Source organism: Apostichopus japonicus, chromosome 7 (genome assembly GCF_037975245.1).
Source record: "Apostichopus japonicus isolate 1M-3 chromosome 7, ASM3797524v1, whole genome shotgun sequence".
Lineage (NCBI taxonomy): Eukaryota > Metazoa > Echinodermata > Holothuroidea > Aspidochirotida > Stichopodidae > Apostichopus > Apostichopus japonicus.
Genome location: NC_092567.1, coordinates 16,585,211 through 16,608,006, shown reverse-complemented (window position 1 = coordinate 16,608,006; position 22,796 = coordinate 16,585,211).

Below are 22,796 nucleotides of genomic sequence, written 5' to 3'. Positions count from 1 at the left end.
ATCCTAATGTCAATCGTCATAACAATATATTAGATAAAAATGCTACGTTAAATAGGCAGAAGAACTTTTATTTGTTGCTATAATTTACTGTTCACAGCCAATCTTTCAATATCAGATGATGGCATGGGATAAAAAAAAAGCTGAATTGCAATCATTGCATTTATTATTATTATTATCATTATTTTAGCTTATTTTAACGTGTATTGTACGGGGATATGCGAAAAGTATACACGAAAGATAAAGTTGATTGCAATCCGTATTGTGTGCGTTCCATATCCACCGTTTTTCCCGCTCTGCCCTCCTTTCTTAGCACTTAAACGGCACACACAAAATACATAACAAAGCTACAAAAAGAGACATGTAGAGCTTTCATAAAATACAAAGGCAAGCAGACTGATTGAATGACAAGAGCTACATTCCATAGTAGCTGGCTTGCGTGGTGTGCGGACGTGTTTCTCTCTCACTCTCCACTTAGCTACAGTTTTCGAAAGCGTGTGCTTTACTGGTGTATTACAGTATACGTACTTTCTTTCCGTTGTTCTGTTGCTGCATTGCATCGTATTATTTGTGTTTGTGCTATTTTGAAGAAAAAAAAAGCTAATTTGGAGGAATAGATGTGATATAGTTTTGAGGGGAACATTTGCCAGTTGGCAGGCAGTCCTGGAGGCGGTGAAGTGTGACATTCACCTTCAGATTGAAGGTGATTTTTGCCTTTTATCTGGGGCTGCCTTTTTTGGACGCTGGTGTACTGGGGAGGACTGTTTCATTTCGCTGCGTGCTGGTCGTCCTTTAGTGTGTTTTTTTTAATGTTCCAGTGGGTGGTTGGGGGTTTGTATCTGCAGGTCGGTGGGCGTATTTACTGTTTTGGCTCGCTTGACTTAAGTTTTGTTTGCTAGAATGTTTTGGATTCCCGCAGGGCTGGTCACGTAAAAAGCACGTAATTTCTTTCTCGCTCTCCATGATTTACTACAGCTATTATTGCTACAGCTATTATTACTGTACTGTACTTTACTTCCCGCAAGGGCGGGTGTGGTAGCTTGTGTTGGTGCGTGCTGCAGGCGTCGTCATTTTATATACAACAAATATCCTTTGAAGTCTAACCAGCCTTTCCTTAGCTTCCGAGACTGTAGTTGGTTATCGTGGAGTGCAGACGTGTTTTCTGTCTCGCTCTCCACCTACTGCAGCTTTACTAATGCTATTATTATCACTGTAATGTGCTTTACTTCCCGCCAGGCGGGTGTGGTAGATTGTGTTCGCGTGTGCGTCAGTTAATATATTACTAATCGTTTGTAGTTTGTAGTTTAACCAGCCTGTCCTTAGTTTGTATTTCTGTTGCTCCTCCGAGGCCTAGCCACCTTCCAGTATCATGGCGTCGCGCCGTGACTCGCGAATTTTTAAGTTGTCCTTCACCGGTGAACAAGCGGTTCCACCGGTGCAAGTGTTTAGTATTTTAAAAAGTAAGGGTGTTGTTGTGCCTGGAGAGGTTGATGCTTTGCAAGCTCTCCAGGGTCGTAATACGATCTACGTTTTACAAGTGACGTGGCCCCTCAGAAGGGTGTCACGTTGCTGAGTAATGTCGTCGGATTGACAGTTACTCCATACGAGCGATCCGTATGGGTAACTCTCATCCACGTAGGACTAGAGGTGCGGCAGGATCTTGTCGCAACTGTTTTAGGTCGGTTTGGGGCTGTCAAGGCTGCCATGCGCACAGGCCTCTGGGGTTTTGAACGGGTACCGACAGATTCGGATCGTCCTGAAACAGGGCATTCCCTCTTTTCTGTTTATTGCTGGGCATAAAGCTCACGTGCGTTACCACGGTCAGCCCTGTACCTGCTTCAGGTGTGGTGACCGGGCAAGAAGCCAGGGGCTGTACAAACAAAAAAAGGGCGCTGCAGCCTTCGTCTTGGGCATGATAGCACCGCTTGCCCGAACGAGGTTGTGTGCTCACTCTGTGGGAAGGAGGGACATGTCTTTCGCGCTTGTTCCTCCTCGTATGTCTCTATGACTAAGAGTGGGGGTAAAGCAAAGTCGTCAAGTTCCGATGCACCTACTGCCTCGGAGGGAGCTTCACGTCAGGAAGGGGAACCAGGTGAGAATTCAGCCTCCAAAGCACCTGGTTACCCTCCCCCGTCGTTGCAGATTCCAACCTCGTGTCCACATCGCCTCCACCACATTGCGAGGCGGACACGGGGTCTCCACCAGCTTCCCCCATCAACTCGTCTAGTTCCGTCCCTAGTCCGGCTCCGGTACCACTAGATCTGGAGGCCGAGACTTTTCCTGACAGCGACTCCGGAGACTCGATGACCATCGAGCCGAAACGTGCCACTGGGACGAGCTGGTACGACAAGATGGAGGACCCTCCCTAAAGAGGTCGACTTCAAGTGACGACTCAGACGATGATATGTCGTCTAGGGCGCGCTTGAACTAACGGAATCGTCGTCGGCGTAATTGCCCTAATTGCCTCATTGCCCTCTCATGGCTCATACACTTTCAGTTGCCACTTTTTCTCGAAGCTGTGCGCGGAGGTGAAGTTTGGCGACCCCTCGGATGTCATCGCATTGCAGACTTATCTTGATGACAAGCAACACGGTACCCGCGTCAGGGCCCGTGTCGAAGCGGTGGAGGCTGAGGAGGGCCCTTCACTGAGGTTTTAACAGTCCGTTAGCCCATCGGCGGGTGAAAGTGACTTTTGGTTATTTAAGCAATTGTTTGTAGCGGGAATTGACCCAGGGTTGCCTTGTTCATATTTTGTACGTTCTGGGGCGGGTTGCACTTGCGTCGATGGATCCCGCGGCTGTTTAGCAACATAGAACCGCATAGTGGTACTGCAAGCAGAGTGGTGCGTGTCATTTGCTCCGCTCTTATTGAGTTGCCCCCTGTTGACCTGTCACGGCCGGCCCTCGTTCACAGTTCTTTGCGGGATAGGGCCATGAATGTAATGTTTGAACAGAGACGTCATTCCGCCGAAGTATGGCGTTCGGTGCATTCAAGGCTGAATAGTTGCAGGCTCCGCGATCTTGCCTGGAGAATTGAACACGTTGCCTTGGTGACCAATCTGAAGAGGTATCATTGGCGATTGGGTGATGGAATGTGCCCAAGGACCGGCTGTGACAGCTTAGAGAGTACTGCTCATGTTTTTTGGCATTGTTCCCTTGTTTTAAGTTTGTGGGAGTGGTTTCATACCGTGGCCGACCGTTTAACGGGAGACCGTTCATGGTCGATAGGACAGGGCTTTTTATATGGGGTAGATCCTCCAGTTTTTTTCTGTTGCTGTGTTGCACCGTATTATTTGTGTTCGTGCTATTTTGAAGAAAATTATTTGGAGGAATAGATTTGACTGAATTTTTTAGGGGAAAATTTTCCAGTTGGCAGGCAGTCCTGGAGGCGGTGAAGTTTAACATTCACCTTCAGGTTGAAGGCGACTTTCGCCGTTTATCTGGAGATGTTTTATTGACGCTGGTGTGCTAGGGAGGGTGGTTTGTTTTGCTGCGTGCCGGTCGTCCTTTTGTGTTTTTTTTTTCAATGTTCCAGTGGGTGGTTGGGGGTTTGTCTCTGCTGGTCGGTGGGCGTACTTACTTTTTTCTTGGCTCGCTTGACTTGAGTTTTGTTTGTCAGAGTGGGCTGGTTTGGTAGTGTCGTTTGGCCGTGTCGTTTAGATTCCCGCAGGGCGGGTCACGTAAAAAGTACGAGTAATTATCCAATGAAAGGATAAACTTTACATGAAAACATGCAGACCCAATGTCTCCGAAGTTCTAAATGCGTCATGATAAGAATACAGTACATGTTCGTGTAAATAGTCCATATGCAAACCAAGACATATACAAAGTAATAACTTCACGTATGGTAATATTTAACAACGACATGACACTTTTAGCCAGTGTGTTCTATATTTCATATGTCAACGATGAAAATCATATGTTCGTGTATTATTGATGTTAGGATATTACATCATCCATTCGAGTAAAACAATTGGCATACCAGAATACAAAACCAAAGCACTACAGTTAGATTAATAATATATATATATATGTACAAGCAAACCTGACAAAGAACAGGTACCTCATGAGTTGCCTTATACCTACATGAATGAAGCCTCGTTTCGGCAATAAGTTCATTCTTAATGATTAGTTTCAAATAATATAAATTGATATTAACTATATGTATCACAGAGAGTTTTGTTCGCCATATATTAAGTGCTTTGTGGTTTACTCGCTTTGAACTTGAGAATTCTACTGCCTGTGACTTTACCTCCCTTTTTCATAACTTCCTAGATGACATCATGCATAATACACATTTCAGTTGATTTGATTTATGGGTGAAAAAATATACAGCGACGCATGCGTAGATCAATAGTCAAGTAACGCACATTAGAACTACTAATTAGTACGACATGACCTCGAGGAGGTACTGCTCTCATCCCATGCAAATTAATATCTGCGTGTTTGAATATTGACGTGTCATGCCAACAGTCGAAGCATATTTCTGGCAAATGTAACATTTACATCTTATGATCCGGAGATGAAGTGAAAGCATTTTGAAAAACACAGATTTTGAAGTACAGTCCATTATCCACATAGTTGTCTAATTGGTTTTTAGCGCCGAGAGATTCCATTAGATTAAGGTAGAATTGTTAAGTTAAATATAGCTTGGTGTGATATTTGGATGTATTGCATGAAATGATAAACATTTTTTTTTATCATAATTCTGCTTCTTGAATAACTCTGTGGTGTGCCTGGATCTAACGACAATGCACGACATAGACCGTAATAACCTATAGGATGCTATCAACAAATAAACAAAATATAACCATTCACCTTTTTTTTCTCCAGAATTTCTCTAATATCTAGCCAATAACGTTCACAACTGACATCGCCCTCTTGAGTGAGAGCAACTTTGGCTATTGGCTGGATGATTTTATTGTGAACTTCTATTTATATTCTGTCATTTATAGAAGGTAACTGTACTCTTTTAATTTTTTCCGCCTGAGAACAGTATTATGTTATGGTGAAGAACAGACTGGCAGTCTGCTCTTTGGCATCAGCCTCATTGTTAGACTCGTTTCAGATACTGGTAGTAAAATTAACCATGCGTGTTGATGTATGGCGTCTTCGAAGGTAATCATGTGCCGCATATAATGTATTCTATATGCCACAGAAGTCTCTTTATATTCCTTGAGTGCAAGTACTAAAGTTGATCATGCATGTAAACGCGTAGTTATGATGGTAATGCTCTTTCAATACCGGCAGAAAATATGATATTTGTCACGAACATTTTAACTAAACTTACTGCTTCCGAAGCGGCTTCATTTTGGTCGCTATTTTTCTTATCTAATAATACTGATGCTATTCAATATGACGGTTTGTCAAGTTCAGGGTAATTAAAATGAAAACTTTTATTCTCTCACGACAGTATTGGATGTGCATCTGAGCTTGGCAGTGTCAAACTGTCGTCCGTTTTACATACAACATGACAAGATATGTACATTACAAAGGTCTTTCACCATCACCTATTTGTTATGGGGGTAAAATTTATTTCCAATTTTTATGACTCCAGTTCATGTTTCTTGTCATTTTTGTAGAGAGCCGCATCGAAATGTCGAAAATTGCACTACTTAAGGAAGCAACTGTATCAAAAGTACTGTCCTTGTCTGGGTCTTCGTTTCCCGTAAATTCATCATCTTACCAAAGCGTTCAGTAGATTCAGGACCCAACAAAAATAAGGAGGTAAAATAAAGTCTCTTATTCCATTTGATCCTTCTTCCCCATCTGTATTAAAATCATCTTTCGCGTATCATTTGTACATTTACGTAAAGTATTTTCAAACTTGAAAGAAGAAACTGGAAAATGATATAACTTTAATAACAAGCAAGAACCCGAATGAATCGTAAGAACAAGCAGTAACTTAATACTGATTTTAATTACCCATGGCATAAGACATTCCACTATGAACATTATATTTCTTACCGAAAATCTAAAATTTAATCCTACTAAAGTCCAATAGACGTAACTATCCAAATCCGAAGGTATTAGAAAGATGACAACATGGATTATTTTAGATTAGTAAATGTTCAGTATTCAGTTAACATACACCTCATTTTCTCAGAATTGTTGCATATGTATTAAGCGGATCTTCATTATTCAAAACTCGGCTTGCTGACTCAGTGTACAATAAATACTACAGTGTATATATATATATATATATATTGATATATATATATATATATATATATATATATATATATATATATATATACAAATATATATATATATATATACAAATATATATAAATTCAAATATATATATTCAAATATATATATACATAGATATATATATATATATATTTATATATCTATATATATTTATATAATTGTAGAGTTGGTTGGTTGGCGTCTATCTTGGCGCAAAGTGCTCTATGTCTGGTGGACAGAGCGAAACATCTCTGATGATCACTCAACGTGTGAAACTCTGAGTTACAACTACTAGTGTTCCACTAGTTTCAACACACACACACACACACATATATATATATATATATATATATATATATAAAAATATATATATATATATATAAATATATATATATAAAAATATATATATATATAAATATATATATATATATAAATATATAAATATATATAAATATATAAATATATATATATATAAATATATATATATATATATATATAAAAATATATATATATATAAATATATATATATAAAAATATATATATATAAATATATATATATATATAAATATATATATATATATAAATATATAAATATATATAAATATATATATATATATATATATATATATATATATATATCAATATATATATATATATATCTTGATATATATATATATATATATATATATATATATTGTAACGCTCGGGCCGACCTCTGGCCAAGGTCGTGCGGAGCGTATGGGGAGCAGTGGCGGATCCCTGCGTAGCGGCTCTCCGGGTTAATCCCTTGGCTTAGGTATTCCCTTTGTTACTGTAGTAATAGTAGGTTTAGCCGCGCGCTGCATAGACCATTGTTTGCCGCTATGCGGATGATCCGCCATCACAAACGTTATGGTAATTTTCATTACGTAGCAGTATGTCGTACGATCGTAAAATTCATTCATGTGGGATGGGTGCAGATGTTTTTAGCTAATGTTCTATTAAGGGTTTAAAATGTATTTCGTTTTTGGGGGGATTATCAGACCTTAGGAAAGCTGCACTCTTTTATCAACCATTCTTAGTCAAAGAGACCCATTGTAAGTTTATGTAAATTAGATCCCGTATATAAGGATGTTTTCGAAGGAAATAGGGAACACCTTAATCGAGTTCTTCAACAGCAAGGTCTATAGCGTTGTTTGGTATCTTGGCAGGTTTACGCCCTGAAGCCAATACCATTTAGAGCAGGCCTCTGAAGCTGTATTTCATCGTTTTTCTGATTTATTTATCCTTGTTTAGGACGAAGAAGTCCATTTACGTTTATTTTAATAGTCAGTTGCAGAAATAAACCGTTTTATACTTACCCGGATTGTTTGGATAATTTCTACTTGTGTTTGACTCCACGCTATTTCGCCGACTTTGTGGCCAATCAAAATACAACACCATCGGCCAAGGATCCTAACCTGCCGGCCTAACGCTACCCAATCTCAACCCCCACCCCCAAAATCGTTACACTGGTGGCAGCGGTGGGATCATCAAGACGGAATAGCTGGACCAGCTCGTAAAAAAATGGCAAGTACAAAACCTTCTGACGTACATTTTTCTGACCGTAGAAAGGTTATTTTAGAGGAAATAGAGTTCCTTAAGGAAGAATGTGAGAGGATGATTCCGCTCGTGAAAGACAGTCATTCAGGCGATGAAGTTGAGAATGCAGATGAAGACATTTCTTCTCCCTCCAGTGATAAGTACATGAAACTACCAGGCACCAAACCCCATGTGATAAATGAAGGATTCTTGCCGATTCAGGGTAGAAGGCACCATTCGGAGCCCACTGTCCTTGCGGAAAAACGAGACCATTCGGACTCTGTTTTCCAGCACCGGTACCGAGACCAGCCGGAATCAACCGGGACTCATCAGAAAAGGAGTGGAATTGAAAGGCAAAGACAGGTCCACACGGACTTTGCACCTGTGACAGGCAAAAGGGGCCAAGGTAATAGGTACCAGTCGGAACCTTGCACCTTTGCGGAGGATGTAGACTTCCATCGTAGTCGTATTCCCCCGTACCGGGTTCGGAACCAACCGGATTCCTCCGGGGCCCATGACACAGCTGCAGACAGGAGGAGGAGGACAGAAATCGGTTCAGGAGCTCAACGATTGGGGAGCGGAGGAACAGCCGACTCCCGAGCACTTCAACACGATACCCCTCCTGAAGATGTTAACTTGCAAGATCCTGGGAGATATGCACCAAGGGATCGAGAGCACCCAGCCGAGCTTACGAGGGATGAGCATTTACACTCCCAGCGTCCCAGAGAACTGGAGCGTTCTTCCAAAACCCGACCAAATATGCTCCCCGAGAAATTCGACGGCTTGCAGCCCTGGGACAGTTACATATCACACTTCGAGAGTGTTTCGGACATTAATGGGTGGAACCTATGTGAAAAGGCAAAGTACTTGAAAGCAAGTTTGAAGGGAGATGCTCTGGAGACGCTGGCAGACCTCTCCAGTACCAAGATGGATTTCGAAACCCTCAGCACCGCCCTAGAGACAAGGTTTGGGCATGCACATAAAGGTCCTTTATTCCGAGCTCAGCTGACTATGAGGACAAGGGAGAGAGGAGAATCTGTCCAACAGCTGGCACAAGCTATCAGGAAGCTTGTAAGTTATGCATACCCTGCACTTAACAGTAAAGCTAGAGACGATATTGCACTCGAACATTTCAGAAATGCCCTCAACGACATGGAACTTCAAAGAGCTGTGTTCATGTCAAAACCAACATCACTAGCGGAAGCAGTGGCAATTGCAGCGGAAACAGAGTCATTCCAGCGTACACAACAGACAAACCACTTGAAGCAACGGGGTAACGTGAGGCAGGTCGTGGGAGATGCTCCAGAGGATAAGTCAGAATCACTCGGTATGGCCCAGATCGTACAGATGCTCAAGGAGATGAAGAGCACTTTAACTGAGCTTAAGGACTGGCAACAGTCGGTGAAAAGAGGGGAAGGTGGAGAAGGTGGACGAAGGAACAGAAGGAATGCCTCGAGGGAATGTTATAACTGCGGTGAACTTGGCCATTTCAAGTACGAATGTCCTCACCCTCTGAAGACGGCTCCTGCGAACCAGGGAAACGGACGCCTAAATCTGTCGGTGTTATCCACACGGATGACGCAGCTGACACTGAGAGCACCACTGCAGACCAAGGTCAGAGCTCTCTTCCAGATCACATTCAGAAACTGTTGGATGGAGCCGGATGCGATCTGTCTGATACCCAACGGAATCAGGCAGAATGCTTCCTCATGAAGTTTTCTGAACTTTTCAGCTCAGGCAATAGTCAGCTTGGGAGAACAAATATCGTGAAGCACAGGATCAACACCGGAGACAACCCTCCGATCAAACAGTGCCCAAGAAGAATCCCAATTCACAAACAAGCAGTTGCGGACAAGGAGGTGGAGAAAATGTTACAAAGAGGGGTTGTTTTACCTTCCAAGAGTCCCTGGGCATCTCCAATTGTGCTTGTTACAAAGAAAGACGGCTCCACCCGCTTCTGTGTCGACTACAGAAAGCTCAACGATGCCACTATCAAAGACGCGTATCCTCTTCCAAGGATCGAAGATAGCTTGGATTCCCTAGGCGGGTCGAGGTGGTTTTCCACTTTGGACTTAGCCTCTGGATACTGGCAAGTTGAAGTTAAAGAGGAGGATCGAGCTAAGACTGCCTTTGTTACTCGAAAAGGACTGTATGAATTCACAGTTATGCCGTTCGGTCTCTGCAACGCCCCGGCCACTTTCCAACGTTTGATGGAAAGGGTTCTTGCTGGCCTTCAGTGGGACGTTGCCGTCTTATACATCGATGACATCATAGTGCATGGGCGCACATTTGAGGAACACATAGAACGCTTAAGCTCTGTCCTCCAGCGTTTGCGAGAGGCCAATCTGACACTGAAAACCACTGAAGTGCTGCCTATTCCAAAGCAAAGTTGAGTTCTTGGGCCACGTAGTATCAGGTGAAGGTATAAGTCCCTACCCCCGGAAAGTAAAGGATGTAGCGGAATGGGTCACACCCTCAACCTTGACAGACCTGAGGAGCTTTCTAGGCCTTGCAACCTACTATCGGAGGTTCATTGAAGGGTTCGCCAGCATAGCCCGTCCACTGCATGCACTGACTGAGAAAGGAAAGCAGTTCAAGTGGAGCGATGACTGTGCAGAAGCATTTGCTACTCTGAAGAACAAACTAACCTCATCTCCGATTTTGGCATACCCCTACGATAAGGACCCTTTTGTACTCGACACAGATGCCAGCCAGTTTGGAATAGGTGCAGTGCTCTCACAGAAACAGTCTGGTCAGGAACTTGTTATTTCCTATGGAAGTCGACTTCTCACGAAAAGGGAACGCAACTATTGTACAACGAGAAAAGAGTTGCTGGCCGTTGTTTACTTTGTACGGTATTTCAGACATTACTTGCTGGGCAAGCCGTTTCTACTACGTACCGATCATGGGAGCTTGCGGTGGTTGTTTTCATTCAAGGAACCCGAGGGGCAGGTTGCTCGCTGGATAGATAGTTTGGCCCCTTATGAATTCAAGATCGAACACAGGCCGGGAACCAAGCACCTCAATGCAGACGCACTATCGAGGAAACCATGTGCACAGTGTGGACTCAGCAGCTCCACAGATCCTGGAAAAAACGAACTGAGCGTGAAAGCAGATGTGGAGGCAGTAACGCCCCACCCAGAGAACGATGGTGACACTGAGAAGCTACCCAGAATATCTGACGTTGACCATGTACCAAATAGTGCCACAGACTCCATGACAATTCATACTTGGTCGAAAGAACACCACAGAAAGGAGCAGCTCAAAGACAGAGAACTTAAAATGTTAATAGAAATTCTAGAAAGTGGTAGAACCCGACCTTCCTGGGAAGAGATTTCCAGCGAGGATGCCGCTGTGAAGTTTCTCTGGTCACGTATGGAGCAATTACGCATCCAAGAAAATGTGCTGTACTTGAGGTGGGAAGACGCAACCGGGGAGACTGTAAACTATAAGCTCTTAGTACCCAAGGCCATGCGAAAAGAAGTGATGGGTCAGCTGCATGACGTCAGGACTGCCGGGTATCTAGGTTTCAACAAGACGTGGAGTAGAGCGAAACGTTCACCGGTCTACTGGAGAAATATGCGGAGGGACATCTACGAACACTGTGTCCAATGTCATGAGTGTGGATCAAGGAAAAGTCCCACGAAAAAGAACCGAGCCCCATGCAGGAGTATCGAATTGGGATACCAATGGAAAGAGTCGCAATGGACGTGGCTGGACCCTTCCCTGAGACTTGTCGTGGCAATCGTTTCATACTTGTAGTAAGCGACTACTTCACGAAATGGACCGAAGCTTACGCCATGCCCAACCATACAGCAGAAACAGTTGCCAATACGTTCGTGGAGCAGTTCGTATGCAGGTTTGGCACACCCAGAGAAGTTTTCACGGACCAGGGCAGAGAATTTGAATCCCGGTTATTCTACTGTATGTGTAAAGAACTTGGCATTGAGAAAACCCGTACGTCCCCTTTCCATCCCCAGTCTGACGGCATGGTGGAGCGGTTTAACCGGACTATGAAATGTATGCTGACCAACTATGTGTCAGGAAATCAGAGAGACTGGGACGTTAGTCTGCCATTTATTACCATGGCCTACCGCTCCACTGAACATGACTCCACCAAGTTTACTCCAAATATGTTGATGCTGGGAAGAGAAGTGGAGATGCCGCTGGACATTGTGGTGGGCCTACCCCTGCAGGAGGACTTCAGTGGAAGCTACAGGGAGAACCAAGCCCCGCATATTGGTTATGCGGAACGCCTACGCTACAGATTGGAAACAAGTTTCGAGGTAGTACGCACGAATTTAGGGAAACAGATGACCCGACAAAAGCACCACTACGACAGGGGCAGTAAAGGAACGACACGGTACCAAACCGGTGATTCGGTGTGGCTTTATAACCCGACGAGGAAGATCGGGCTGAGCCCGAAACTACGCCCCACATGGGATGGCCCTTACGTCGTCACGAAACGATTAACAGATGTGACATATCCCATCCGGAAAAACCCTAGGTGCAAGCCAAAGGTTGTTCACTCCGATCGGCTTAAACCCTACCTAGGCACCCACGATAAGGGATGGTGGAAGGGGCAAGTCCCCGAAGAAGACACCAGAGAGGAGGAACCTGTCACACCAAGGAACACCTTGGAAGTACCTACTCCGAAAACACCAAGTAAGACGCCCCCTTCTGACCCCGGCCCGAAGGAGAAACCACCCGGACGCCGTTACAACTTGCGCCCCCGGTTTCGTTAGAACTTAGTTGCAGTAAAAGCCTTTGATTTTGTATTCGCATTTTCGGAATACACAGCTCCAAGATAACAGTGTTCCGGAAGGAAAAAAAGGGTCTTTGAATAGCAGGCGATTCGCTGTTGCTTTAAAAGAAAGAAATTCAAGAAGGAGACAAAGAAGCAAGAGATGATAAAAGTCAAACCCCGGAGTAACCTAGCTACATAAAATGCAATGAATGCAACGGTACCGGAATAGACAATGTAAGAACACAAGCTTAGTACATACCGAGAGAGCTCTATCCTTCCAAATACCTGTATGTTGCACAGTAAGAGGGAGCTAAGCCCGAGACATTCAATCACAGGTCTTTACTAGTTCACATAGAGTTGCAAAGTAAACATACGGTTTTCTCAAAAGAAAAAAATATATATAAGAAGCTGTAATAAAACAGAGTATTTTCTATGCCAAAGGATGGCCGAGTGTAAAGCCTGTCAAATGACATTTGGGCGTCGAAGTAACCTAAGACGACACCAAAGGACAAGCTGCCCTGCCCACGGAAACCGCAGGGACGAGGAATGCAGGTACTGTGGAGCTACATTCTACCGTAGGGACGTGTGCCAACGACACGAGCGGAGATGTAGAGAGTTTGGACGTGAGCGCGACCAATCGGACCGTGCTCACGTAGAACCGCACCAACCGGAAGCGGCTAGTAGCACGAGTCAGCACCACACGGAAGCTGGCCCTGCTGTGGACTCAGACGTTTTAGAAGTTCACACCGACCCTAATGACGCCCTTGCCATCGAAGTATCCGGTAGGAGGGAGCAAGGGATACAGGCGGATCTCCCCTTCCGAGGACACGGCCCAAGTATTCTGGTCAGACGTGGGGAAATAATTGTTGTAAGAGGGCGGCGTTACCGAATGGCGAGGGACTCCTGTATTCCGATAGAGGCCGATGAGGCCCATGTAGAGTCCAGAGCTTCCCAGACGACTGAAACGAGCGGGCTAGATTTCCATGAACGGTGGTCCTTACGCAGCACGTCCGTCGGATTCGACACGGAGGGAAACTCTCTCGCCCGTACGGAGGTCACTCATACCTTCAGCTGCCCGACCAGAGTGCTGCAAACATACGGGGGGGGGGGGCATACAACCAATTTACGTACCGCCCGTATACGCCCACCAGCCGGCGTTCGGCGGAATTGTGCCTCCAGGAGCACGGCCACCACCACGATACCCAATGAACAACGCGGCTGGTTGGGAAAACTTTTTCGAGCAGCGAACCGAGCGACACGCTGAAGGACTATGATTTCAAGCCAACCAAATTTGTGAAAAATTTGTTACATGTGTTTCATGTTTTGTAAAGATGTCGGAAACTACGTGTTATTTTTGTTATGGATTAAATGTGTTTCTACTTTGGAGACAAGGGGCTGCGCATGGGCATGACAATTCGGAATGTGCCCAGGTAAGATCACACCAATCGGATGTGGTCGGCAGTCCGGGGCCAGCACCACACGGAAGCTGGTCCCACTTCCTGTGTTTCCCCTAGAAAATCCGACGGAAGAGTTTATGGTGGAAGGTTACCAACTATTATGTTTTAAAATTGTGAAGCCGAGTATTTGCGTTTCAAACTGAAAGAAAATGTTTTGTGTTTGTAATTTTAATTTAAGTGCAAAAGACGATCTCAAAGAGTTTTTAAATTGGACCATTTATTGTAAATTTGTGTACGCACTCAGCCAAGGAACCGCATTTTTTTTTGTTGGATTCATTTTATGTAAAGTTTTCCTTTGGATATTTTAGCGGTGAGAAACTTCGAAGCCTTTATTGTTTTTATCTGTTTTGTTAGGAACATGCTTAGTAGGTGTGAAGAGAGTATTTCAGTATCTTAGTAACGTGATTCCTTTCTGTTTTTAAAATGCATTCATCGAATTCACATCTACATTCTCGTGCTCACGAGGTAACCCATTTAAAAAGTTTGTAAAAAGCGGCTAACAATGGTCTAGGTCCTTGCTATTTGTTACGGCACTATTAAGAGTATTTAGCATGTGGGGTCACATGGTGTAAGCCAAGTAGAGGAGAGTGTAACGCTCTGGCCGACCTCTGGCCAAGGTCGTGCGGAGCGTATGGGGAGCAGTGGCGGAGCCCTGCGGAGCGGCTCTCCGGGTTAATCCCTTGGCTTAGGTATTCCCTTTGTTACTGTAGTAATAGTAGGATTAGCCGCTCGCTGCATAGACCATTGTTTGCCGCTATGCGGATGATCCGCCATCACAAACGTTATGGTAATTTTCATTTATTTTTTAAACATCTCGGCAGGAGAAACAAACCTACTCTCCAAGGGTCTAAATTTTTGCCCTAAACCACGGCAAGTAAACGCTCAGAAACTTTCTCTTGACCTAAATCTGTTCTATCGACGCTTACGTCTCCGTGAATTTTTTGCCGACGAAAATGGCAATAATACCACGCAACAAACCAACGACTTGCATTCCAATTTTAAGCCAAAAAGCTCGTGGAATCCACCCAAGGCCCATTGTGCGCCTCTTGAATCATTTATTTCGGCCATTGAAGAGGATGTTAAAACACACACCTCCGCCCAGACTTCCGCGACAATCTCAACAAAACTGAGAGACAGGCCATTCATGAACTCCGGAAGCGCGATGACATTGTCATCAAGCCAGCCGACAAGGGTTCTGCAATTGTCGCTATGGGCAAACAATTCTACAGAGAGGAAGCCAACAGACTACTCGGCAACCCTCAACACTACAAACTCCTAGATTCTGATCCCACTCAAGAAATCACACAAAACGTGAAAAGAGTCATCCAAAAGATAGTCTCTAACGGTTCCATTGACCGCAAGTTAGGCCAAAACCTCCTAGAAAACGACCCAAAACCTGGTCGCTTTTATTTTCTGCCTAAAATTCACAAAGAAGGCAATCCCGGGAGGCCCATAATATCGGGTAATGGCACAGCGACTGAAAAAATTTCCAAATTCGTGGATCTCCTCATCCAACCTCTCCTTTCGGCCCTACCGTCCTATGTGCAAGACACTACGGATTTCATCCGGAAAATTGGGGAAATAAAAAATCTTCCCTTATCTTCTCTGTTAGTAACCTTGGATGTGTCTTCGTTATACACAAATATCCATAACGAAGAGGGCATTTCGGCCTGCACAAAAGCATTCAAACCGATACGTGGCAAAACCCCCACGAAGAAAGAATTGGCCGAATTAATGCAACTTATCTTGACCAACAATAATCTGGTATTTGGCAACAAACACTACCTCCAAATTCATGGCACCGCAATGGGTACCAAAATGGCACCGTCTTTTGCCAACATCTTTATGGGAAACCTCGAGAAAGAATTTTTATCTCGACAAAACTTGAAACCACACACGTGGTTACGTTACATTGACGATATCTTTATGATATGGACCCATGGTGAGGCAAATCTACAACTCTACATTGATGACATAAACTCGTTTCATCACACTATCAAATTCACTGCTGATTTTTCTGTACATGGCGTTCACTTTCTGGACACCACCGTGACCCTACAAAATGGTTCACTCAAAACAGACTTGTTCAATAAACCCACGAACAAGCACAACTACCTCTTACCAAGCAGTTGCCATCCACGTCACTGTACCAGAAATATTCCGTACAGTCAAGCGTTGCGCATCCGACGCATTTGCTCCTCTGAAGTCGATTTTGATTCACGCACTAAAGAACTGTCACAACACCTCCTAAACAGACAGTATTTTCGGGGTACTATTGAAAATGCCATCAAAAAGGCTAAAAGCAAACCCCGTACCGAAACATTGACGTACAAAACTCGTCAAACCAGTTCCAAAAGGGTACCATTGGTTACTGAATTCCACCCTGGTCTCCCACCACTGGCTAATATCATTCAGAAGAATTTTCACCTACTTCAAGGCACCGAACGCCTGAAATCAGTATTCCCAGAATTACCTGTCATCGCTTTTAAAAGACCCAGCAACCTACGGGATATCTTAGTTCGGGCATCCTTTCGGGATGACACCCCATTAGGGGAAATCAAAACAGAAACTACAGGATCATCGCCCTGTACACAAAATTGCAAAACGTGCTTACTTGTCGATTCGACCGGGGCCTTTCAGAGCAACCAAACCAAACGCACGTTCCAAATTCGGCACAAAATTAACTGCCTATCCAAAAATGTCATTTACCTCATCTACTGCAATATTTGTAACTTACAATACATTGGAGAGTCAAAAAACACTCTTAGAATGAGAATGACACAACATAGATCGGCGATCAAAACAAAAAAGATCTACCAACCTGTTGCAAATCACTTCAATCTCCAAAATCATTCAATTGAGAATTTGCGTGTTGTTGCCATTGACCAGAACGATTCTTGGACAGATAAATCTAGGAAAGCGAAAGAAAATTTCTGGGAACTAAACCTAAAGACCACGGCACCATTCGGTTTAAACATCAGAAACGATTTGCCGTCCCAGATAAACCAAAACAATTCCTTTACAATTACGACGGAATCGGATTAAAATAATCCGACGCGGATTAAAATAATCCGAATTTCTAATACTTCTGCTCTATTCAGCAGAAATCAGTAAGTCGCTTTGCCTTTACAACCAAGCCGACATCTTCTCTATAAAACAGTTTCAATTCCTGCTACTCCTTGTCACTTTCGGTGATCATGCACTGAAGAAGAGCTAGTTTTGCTCGAAAGCTCTGCAAAAACCAAACATTGGCTGTTTTACTTCCAATCACTTACCTAATTCAATTATTGTATCTCACTCGAGATCCAGCCTTTCTCTAAATGCAGCATAGTTGTTTAACAGTTTTTCCGTTATTCCTATATATATATATATATATATATATATATATATATATATATATATATATATATATATATATATATATATATATATATATATATATATATATATATATATATATATATATGTATATATATATGTATATATATATATATATATATATATATATATATATATATATATATTTATTTATTTATTTATATATATATATATATATATATATATATATGTATATATATATATATATATATATATATATATATATATATATATATATATATATATATCTTGCTGATGGACTGTGTGTTATTACTCCATTATCTTTGCTTTTAAATACTTCTTCAGGAAACTTTCTACTGCAAGGGTTCAAGAAAATCAGGACCAGCATCTGGGCCGCTGGAGGACAGAATCAATTATCTTCGACGTATTCATAACGCGCACAATTCCTCAGGGTTTACAATATGTCAAAAACGAAGTGCCCCAGAAGTAGATAAGGAACTTCCTGCAAAACAACTAGGCAAGTCAAATCTTTCTATGACCATTGTCCAGACAATAGCAAGGTGAAGGTTATAATAAAAGAAGATGTCATCAGTTAATTCTAAAGTGGAAGTAAAAAAACAAGATTGGGTTTTATGTGATGCCCAGCTTTTATGCACGATATCTGAAAGAAAGTAAGCTTGGACAAATCTCATATTTGGTATGTAGATGAACCACATTGAGAAAGAACAACCCTATTATTTTTTAGTTCAGCTAATAAAGTTTAAGTTATTTTTGTGTTTAAATTAAAATATCTATTTATACATGCTACCCCCACCCCATATAAAAAGAAAGGATTGAGTACATATATCACAATATTGTCGCACACAGGGATGTCAATATACTAGCTCTCATATTATATGCCATATTTCAATATCCAGATTGGCTTACAAAGGTTTAACAAATTTATAATAGGGAACATACCAGCTTATTTGAGGATTGGAATGTTCAGGAAAATTATATATTCTTTTTTCATGTGGACTATTTAGAACATTTTCCTCTGGTTGCACCAAGTTGGGTAAAGAGACTGTCAATACCTTGTTAATGCTGGATCACAATACGAGAGAGTGGTAAGAAATTATTGCTTGCTCATTGAAAATTATTGAGCTGTACACCATTTCATCTTTAACATTGCTGTAGACTGACTTTCAATGAAGCTTTTTGAAGAGTTGTTTCCTCTTTTGTTTCAATCGAGACAGAAAAACCTTGCAAACAATTGGAATGGCTTACGGCACACAGTTGGCAAGACGATCCAAAACAAGTGGAAGAATGTATGACTCAAACAGCTCAATACAGACATAACTGGTTGCAGAGGAATATCAACTCTACAATGGGGGAAATACTTTCAGAATTTCCACATCTCCTTGATCCAGGAATGGTAAAAATAGATAAATATTTAATGCTAAATATTGAGAGAATTCATAGAGATGGTAGAAATATTCCAAATTAGTTGACCAGATATTATGTAACAATTTGAACTAGACACTAACAGATACATTTGAATGTGTTTTTATTTATATTGTTTACTGTGTCATCAGCATTTTGTCTTTGACAATGTTTGCACATTTTGTAAGCTGAGGCAAATACATCATTAGTGTGCATGACAGAAATAAATTTGGGTAACCATTTTTCCAAATCACTTTGAAAATCTGAAATATATTGTGCTGAAATGTGGTTTGTATATTTTCATTTCATGTATAACTAGTCAAACACTACTCGGTATTGCTTTCAGATATTTTTTTTTCTGATTTCAGATTGAGAAGGACTTTGGTCTCAGGTATCATGAAGCAGCAGAAAGGTTCTATGGAACCTGGCCTCAGCTGAGCCACGACTTAATCAATTATGCCAAGTCAACACTTGTGAAAGAGGACGTCTTACATGACAAAAATCTTGATGAACTTTCTGCAGGTGTGGTACACTATAAGAGATCTGTGTTATTGTCTATGACTTTCTCAAACTTCTTGTTCCATAATGACATACGGTACATAAAAAGCTTATCTAATTAACTCTAAATTCAGATGGTGAATAAGTGTTGAAAAAATTACAACTTTGAACGTTGATTTTTCGAAGATATTTTCACTTACGATCAATTAACCCATCCATAATATGAATATGTTTTATCATTGAATAACGGTATTATTCATGTGAGGGGTAACGGTAATACTAAGCATTACTTTGGTAATAATTAAGAGTTTGTGTGCAGGAATTTGGTCTTAAATGTTTTCATTCTGATTTACTTCAAGTACCTGATTATTATACAGATTTTTACCTCCATTTTACTGTCATATATAATTAAACAATGTAAAAATGTGTTACGCTGATTTGGTGCTGGATTTGTGGGCAAGTAACCACTTTGAGTGTCGGCACAATATTTGTCTCTGTTTTTCTTTTGATTGCTTAAGTAATTCCTTCAGTTGTACACGAGACTGTCTGTGGCTATCAAGGAAACTTATGTTCCATACATTCAACGATAACCATATGTGAAAACTGGGCAATAATTTAATTAAACTTGCTTTTTCAGATGAGAGAAACAATGCTGCAATCCATTTGTTACCACATTTGTTTCCTGGGAGACGCAAAGGAGGCAGAATATCTGTAAAGGAATCATGTGCAGCTTTTGTAGACTTCCATTGTGTAAGTTTGCATGGCCCCGTGCCCACAACATTTGTTATTATGTTGGTTTGTGTTTTGGATACTATGCAAAAGATTCATAAAGATATAGTTTACTTAATGGAATGAGGAATATTTATCAACTATTCCCATCCTGTCAGAGAGTAAATTTCTTACATTAAGCTACTGATTTTTCATAAGAATGTTCATAATCCACAGGAGAAATGATATGGTTCAAGAACTATGTTTTCCATCCAATGCTTTGGCTTCCTCTTTTTTTGGCCAAAGGCTCAGAGAATCTATGCAATAATGTGTGTGATGCCTGCTTGTACCATGATATCTCAAGAATCGTAGACCAATTTCAGTTGATACATGGCAAATTGGTAGCCTTAAGATCAAAGTATGCTCCCTATTGTTTTTAGTGCAGATATCATGCGTAGGAATGGGGGGAGGCTAAATATGGAAACTTAAAAAATGCAATTTCTCAGTACCTGTACATGAAATGTATTTAATATTTGGTGTGAAGACATTGGTTGACCATCACTAAGTTTTCAATTACATTTTTTGGCTTTTATGAGTGGTATGTAAATAACTGCTTATGTTCCATGGATGTTTTTTATTATGATGGGAATTTATTTTTTCCTTTCTTTGTTGTTACTTAGGAAAACATCACCTTGGAGTTCTATTTACAAAAGATTTCAGAAAGACCTCAGCCATATGTGTTACTTCTTGGAGGAAGCAAAATACATCCTCAGCAGTCATTTGTGATCATTGAGAGACATGCCCTACCCCAGAGGACATTTATGAAGGCCATTGATGATGTGTGCTTCAAATCATTCTATGTGTTTAATCTGGAATGCCAAAATGCATGTCTTGGTGCCTGGGAATTTTTCCAAAAAGTTGTTTACGAGTTGCCTGGTGGTGTGAAGTGCAACCAGATTCGGGATTTTCGTGCTTACCGTGCCAACAAAAAAGACAAAGTAACTGCAGTGTAGCAGTCGTCATAGACATGTTTAAGTCTGAAAGTTCATCATGATATATCTTCCATATTCTGCTAAGAAGATTAATCCAGTTAATTACGTTGGAACTTTTACATATATCTTCTACCTTTACATGTTGAGGGAGTGCGGTGAAAAGCCCCAAACTCAACCACATGCTTTTTGTACATGCACTTTCTCAGAAAATACAAAAGTAAATCACTTAAATTTTCATAGGCATGCATTTTTTTTAAAGATATTACCTTTTGTTTATGTTTTTGGTATTGTATAAAGTTTTTATGTTCTGTGTTGAAATATGTTGAAATAAAAGGTTCAATTCATCGCACATTCTGAATTATTTGTGTTGTTATTGATTTTTGCTCTCTCTTAAATGTACCTTGCTGCTGTGAGCGATTCAACCATGCATCCAGATATTTTTTACCTAATAACTAGGTAATAATTTACCTAAAAACTATGTAAAATATTTACTGAATGGGTGTTATGTAAAATTCTCTGGAAAAATTTTACTTAACAAGATTGTACTTTCGTTACATGCTGATCATGTAGAACTTTACAAAACAGCAGTTAAGTAATTTTTACTTAAATGTTTTAGTGTTCTTATTTGACATGAAAATTAAGTAAAATTTTACTTAACCTGTGTAAAACGTTTTCTGAGTTTAAGCTTTTTTTGTATCATAATCCTGCTTCTTGTAGCAACTGGCGGTGTGCATGGATCTCAAGATAATGCATGTCATAGTCCGTAATAACTTACAGTACACTATCAATATATAAACAAAATATAACTCTTAAAGTTTTTACAGAATTTCTCAAATTTCTAGTCAATAACTGCAACAATAGCCCTCGCCTCTCTTTGCGTGAGAACAACTGTGGCTATTTATGGAAGGTAACTGCACTCTGTTTAAAGATTTCCGCACGAGTTTGCTATGGTGACGAACATACTGGCAGTCTTCCCATATGTATCAGCATTATTTAGAGTGATGGTGTAGTGACACGTGCATCATTCAAGTTAAAACACTGGTAGCAAAAATTATCCATGCGTGTGCACATATGGATAGTTTGAAGATAATTCTCTTCAGCTTACAATATATTCTCTTAATGTTCCTATTGTGCTTCAATACTAAAGGTGACCTTGCTAGCGAACGTGTCATTTATGATGGTAATGCTCTTCCAATGCCGGCCGAAATTATTGTCTTTTCCAAAAACTTTTGAATCATTTTACTGCTTCTAAGACGGCTCCATGTACTATCTATTTTTCTCATCTAATAAGCCTTCGCTAATAAGCCTTCGCTACCGGCTCACTAGGAATATTCTTATTTTGCTTTACAACATTCTTAGTCTACCATAGTTTATCGTACTGTAATATTATTTTGTCTTTATCCTTCAAAAAAATGTTTTTTTTTTTATATTCGTCATTCAACTTAAACACTATTGTCAAAATGAACAGCCTTTTCTTTCAGTTTATGATATCAATCGTTATCACACTGGTATATTTATTGACAGCCGGTTCACCCGATACACACAGAGAACACAGTAACTACTATAAATGGGAGATGGACCACCCTCGGCATTAAGCCCTTCACATGGCGACATTACATCTTAGCCCCATGATGCAAACATGTTGAGTGAGCCCCTGGTTCATTTACACGAATAAAGCTTACGTGATTGTAGCACTATCAGTGGCCATTAACGTTTGTGATACAAATCGAGAAATCAGAGCATTAGTACCAAACAAGTAACGTATGTATAAATCGAGCAACAATACATTTTGTTTTACTATGATATGCGCGGAGCCAAGGGATAATAAAATAATACTGGTTCAAACTTCAAGTCACGGGTGACCACTTCTATTATTTGTTTTAGC